This window comes from Ascaphus truei, chromosome 5 (assembly GCF_040206685.1).
Source record: "Ascaphus truei isolate aAscTru1 chromosome 5, aAscTru1.hap1, whole genome shotgun sequence".
Lineage (NCBI taxonomy): Eukaryota > Metazoa > Chordata > Amphibia > Anura > Ascaphidae > Ascaphus > Ascaphus truei.
This window is the reverse complement of record NC_134487.1, coordinates 256,735,648-256,741,647: the sequence shown is the minus strand read 5'-3', so window position 1 is coordinate 256,741,647 and position 6,000 is coordinate 256,735,648.

Below are 6,000 nucleotides of genomic sequence, written 5' to 3'. Positions count from 1 at the left end.
GAATGTATTTTAACAGCAGGAGAGAATGACCAGAAATCATAGACAAATTATTTTAAAATTCCGGTTGATGCTGTTGGTCTTGCCAACATTGATCTAAACACCAACAGTCTACAGCGGCGAGAAAATGTTTGTGAACCACTTAGGATTTTCACATATTTCAAACCTAAAATTTTATTAAATCTTAATCTAAGTCCTAATAATAGATAAAGATAACCTGATCAAGCAAATGACATAAAAACATGATATTTTTTTAACAATTACAGTATTTATCCAGAAATGATTAAACATTCAATATCCACGTGTGAAAAAAGTATGTGAACTTTTTGAATCAGTACCTGGTGTGTCCCCCTTTAGCAGCAATGACTTCAACTAAGCGTTTCCTGTAACTGCTGGTCAGTCTCTCACATCGGTTTTGAGGAATTTTGTCCATTCCTCCTTAGAGAACTGCTTCAACTCAGTGACAATTGAGGGCTTCCTTGCATGGACAGCTCACTTCAGGTCCAGCCACAACATTTCAATGGGGTTTAGGTCCGGACTTTAACTAGGCCATTCTAAAATGCGGCATTTCTTCTTCTGCAGCCATTCTTTTGTTGATCTGTTTGTATGTTTAGGATCATTGTCTTGCTGCATGACCCACTTTCGCTTCACCTTATGCTCTCCTCTAGAATCTTCTGATATAATGCAGAATTCATGATTGTATCAATGATGACAAGCCGTCCAGATCCTGAGGCAGCAAAGTAGCCCAAAACCATCAGACAACCACCACCATGCTTGATGGTTGGGATGAGGTTGTTCTGTTAGAATGCAGTATCTGGCAAAAAAAACAAACATAACGTTTCTCATTGAGGCCAAAAAGTTCTACCTTTGACTTGTCTGTCCAGAGAACATTGTTCCAGAAATCGTGTGGATCATCTATGTACTTTTTAGATAGCAGTGGATTCCTCCTGGCTATCCTTCAGGGAACACCATTCTTGTTCAGTCTTTTATGATAGTTGAGTCATAAACACTCATATTAGCCAAGGCTAGATAGGCCTGCAGATCCTTGGATGTTACTCTGAGGTTCTTTGTGGCTTCTTAGATGATTTGCTGGTTTGTTCTTGTAGAGATTTTGGTAGGATGACCACTCCTGGGTAGAGTGACTGTGGTATTGGACTTTCTCCATTTATAGACTGTCTGAGAGTGGATTGGTGGAGCCCCAAAACTTTAGAAATGTTTTAGTAGTCCTTTACAGACTGATGAGCATCAATAACTTCTTCTCTGAGGTCCTCAGAGATTTCTTTTGATCGTGGCATCCACATACCTGTATGCTGAAGACCAAACTCACAAAGTTTGTGATCTTTATATAGGGTGGGGCCTCCCAAATTCATACCTGAAGATCTATCAAATTATTTAAACACCTGGTTCTAATCATCCCCTTTAATTTAGTGTATCTGTTAAAACCAGGGTTTCACTTACTTTTGCACATACCCTGACTCTTAATTACAGTACTCATTGTTTGTCTAATTTATACATAATTGTGCTTCAAAAGACATCGAATTGGTTAATATAAGCCTTGTTGGATATTTAAGAAAAGACTGGTTTTGATTCAACAAGGTTATCTCGCCACTTTATATAATCCTAAAAAAACAGTTTAGAGACTGCCACAACCATAATAACGCTTACAAACAAATCCAGAATCAGCAGTGTCAAAATTGGAGATATTGCCATGTTTAACTGTTCTACTTCTGTTGCTTTCCAAACAATAATATTTGGCACACTTGCACTTCTGTTTCTGAGGATGAAACTGATTTTACGTTTAACGTAATAAGAGAGGCCAAGGGATAATGTTACAGAATGCTCAGTTGGTGCATAAAAGTACATTTTAGTTGTACTGTAATGCACTATAATATGTATTTTCTCAATGAAACCACAACATTCCTAATACATCTTCCCCAAGGTACTGGCTAAAGTTTGTGGGAAGCATAGAAAACTGTTTATTTATAAAGGTCTACCATCTGTAAAACTAAAGCAAAACACTGTATGAGCGTTAACAATGATAAAGATCCCATTCATTTCAGTAGAATTCATTTTTCTTTTGATAAATCTGATGCTAATGTTTGCCCTAGTTTTCCATTCTGTAGATTTTGTTAAAAAAAACCTACTTGCAAAATTGCTACGGTATACTGTCACATCAGGCTATCTTGTTGATTCGTTCATTTAACGTGTATCCCCTAATACATTGAAAATATATCATTATAGACAAATGCACTCAAGCAGAAACCAATGTGTCCCAGCCTGGCACATGCATATTCCCTCACCATACGTGCATGTTCTAGTATGACACAGGAATGTCTCAACGTATTAGCACAGCACAGAGATGTTCCAGTGAAACACAGCAATCAAAAATTAAAACCATCTAAAAAACCTAGCTAAAAAAAACCTCTTTATTGAACAATAGAAGACACCCGAATTATAAGATCTCATACCTGACATATTTTGTGTCAACAAAAGTTTTGATAAAGAGTCTTTTGTTTGGCAAAAATACAGGCATACCCCGTTTTACGTACACCCGCTTTACGTACACTCGCAAGTACGTACATTTATTTTTAGTTGCACCATACCCCTGTGTACGTACGCATGCTTCGCAAGTACGGACACCAGGGGGCGGCGTGCGTGCGCACCCCTCATCAATACTGCAACCTCCTTCATTGTGGTCCCTAACTGATTGGAGTGCAGGTAAGGGGGAACGGGGCCAGATGGCAGGGGGAACGGGGAGATCGGGCGCGCCATCAATCAGCAGCTATAGCAGTGATTCCGCCCGCACAGCAGCTCCTGGCTCTTCTCCCTCCGCTCTCCTCCTCCTCCCTCCTCCTCCCTCCTCCTCCTCAGAGCTCGCTCTAGCCTGCTGCTGCTGTAGAACGGAACTTTGCATGTGAGTTACGGGCAACGGGTGAGGAGGAGGAGCTCTTCTACTGCATTCTGTGCTTGTGTGTGTGTCTGAGTGTGTGTGTGTGTGTGTCTGAGTGTGTGTGTATGTGTGTCTGAGTGTGTGTCGGAGTGTGTGTCTGTGTGTGTGTGTGTGTGTGTGTGTGTGTGTGTGTGTGTGTGTGTGTGTGTGTGTGTGTGTGTGTGTGTGTGTGTGTGTGTGTGTGTGTGTGTGTGTGTGTGTGTGTCTGTGTGTGTGTGTGTGTCTATCTGTCTGAGTGTGTGTGTGTGTGTGTGTGTCTGAGTGTCTGAGTGTGTCTGTCTGAGTGTGTGTATGTGTGTATGTGTGTCTGTCTGTGTGTGTGTGTGTGTGTGTGTGTGTGTGTGTGTGTGTGTGTGTGTGTGTGTGTGTGTGTGTGTGTGTGTGTGTGTGTGTGTGTGTGTGTGTGTGTGTGTGTGTGTGTGTGTGTGTGTGTGTGTCTGTCTGAGTGTTTGTGTTTGTCTGTCTAAGTGTGTGTGTGTGTGTGTGTGTCTGTTTGAGTGTGTGTGTGTGTGTGTGTATCTGTCTGAGTGTGTGTGTGTGTGTGTGTCTGAGTGTGTGTGCGTGTCTGAGTGTGTGTGTGCGTGTCTGAGTGTGTGCATGACTGAGTGTGTGCGTGACTGTGTGTGTGCGTGACTGAGTGTGTGCGTGACTGAGTGTGTGCGTGACTGAGTGTGTGCATGACTGAGTGTGTGCGTAACTGAGTGTGTGCGTAGCTGAGTGTGTGCGTGACTGAGTGTGTGCGTGACTGAGTGTGTGTGTGACTGTGTGTGTGTGTGTGCGTGACTGAGTGTGTGTGCATGCGTGTGAGAGTGCGTGCGTGACTGAGTGAGAGTACGTGAGAGATTGTGTGACTGAGGGAGTGCGTGAGAGATTGTGTGACTGAGAGAGTGCGTGAGAGATTGTGTGACTGAGGGAGTGCGTGAGATATTGTGTGACTGAGGGAGTGCGTGAGAGATTGTGTGACTGAGTGCGTGCGTGAGAGATTGTGTGACTGAGGGAGTGCGTGCGTGTCTGAGCGAGTGCGTGCGTGTAAGCCAAGCTGATCAAGGACCTGAGTAAGGGCGTGCGTATAGTGCCGGAGATGCCACCCAAAAACAAACACATTGCCGCCACCGCCGCGTGCACTTATAGTAAGCGCGACAGCGGCAATGCAACGGAGCGAACTTTGGAAGCGGGGAATATTTGATTTTTCAAGGGCTGTCACCTCTGGCGCCATTTCATAGATGACGCATTCTTGATTTGGAAAGGAGGTGTTGAGTCACTAGAGGGATTCTTGAACACACTTAATAATAATGATAGTAATCTTAGGTTTATTAGTGTACTCAGCCAAGACCGCGTCAACTTTCTGCATATAACAGTATATGTAGAAGATAATAATATCAACACAAAAACATACTTTAAGGACACAGATAAAAACAATTATATCCCTAGGTCCAGCTGTCACATGCCCAAATGGATGGAAACGTGCCAGCTGGGCAATTTTCCCGTATCAGGAGGAATTGCAGTGAGAATTGACAAAGTTGAGAATATGATGCAAGGAGGTGGGGTGGTCTGACATAAACAGCACTGGGATCTAAGCAGCCATTTTAAGTCAGCATCCATCTTAGGTGCCTGATATTGTCATCCATTTTGTGTATTGTCTGCATGAAAGGGGAATGAGAATGGAAGTTTGAACTGGACTCATTTTGGTTTTTTTTTGCTTCCCAGTTTTAAGTGATAATAAGCTTTTCAGCTAACCACAAGACCTTGGAGATGGGAGAAATGTGCCACTGTTATGAAAATAAAATATAGATAACAAGCACGTCTCGCATTCCGGGGGAGGTTCCCATGGTTATGTACACCCTTTCTCAGAAATCTCGTATATAGAGAAAAGGTCACCAGCCTGTATAAGGAGTTATAGCTGAGTCATTTCATTTTTAATATGAATCTCATAGTTATGCTATTAACTCAATGTGTTCATATTCATATTTTGTTTATCTTATACGCTTACGTAATGACGCACACGCAACCTCATAGGGGGGCGTGGGCTTAGTATTTTGGGTATAAATATGGCCCGAGGCCAGTATGTCGTTGGGGAAGTTTTATTTTGAAACTTACTTCTATGTGTGCACACGTACACTAAATAAACTAATTTGTTATTCTGCAATAATCCTCAGACTTGTTTTATTTATTCACGCTTTTCACAGATGCCGCTCCGAATAGGAACCCAAAAATACCAGAAGCTGAGCACCTGAAAAAAACACTCCTCGGTCACTGAAACCTGAGCGCTCATAAGAATCAAGGTAAAAGACACCTTTTGAGGAAAGCCTGAGTTTAAAAAGTTGTTTTGAGTGATGTGTAGAGAGATGTGTTTTGGAGGGTGTCTCAATCTGGGTTGACGGGTTACCTAGCAGTTTCAAATGAGTTTATTAATCTCTGCTCCTGTATCCATTTTAAAGTGTAAGAGTTGTAATATTTTGTTAGGGCCTAAGGTGAGAGTCCCGTTAAAAGTTTTGGTGTTTTGGTGATGAAGGTGAGTGTTTGTATGCTTAAGGGATTGTTTTCAGACCGTCCTGGGTTGTGATAAATATTTTTTGTTGTCGGAGCAAGACGGGTCCCTTATTGTACAGTTGCTCTGTCTTGTCATTAACATACCAAGTGAGTTTATTCATGGATATCTGTTTAGAAGGTCTTATCTGTATCCATGTTATAAAAGTATAATGTTTATCAGGACTGGGTTGGACCCGCTGAAGTAATTCAAGTTTTTTCTTTGGTATAGTTATGGTGAAAAAATATGATTGGGGAACATTCTCGTGACAGGTCCTTATTTGCATATTTACCCTATTCAGAACAATAACATGCCAAAAGAGTTGTACGTAATCAGATTGCGCTGATTATTGTATCAGGAGTATTGTACAGGTCAATTAAATTTGGTTATTGTAGCAGGAGAATAATGGGAAACCAAAGTTCTCAAAATTTGCCGTTATAGGTTGTGTCTGCAGACAAAAATAATAAAGAATGGATACAGAGAACAAAAAGAGACAATATAAATATGTTTTGTTGGCCAATGAAAA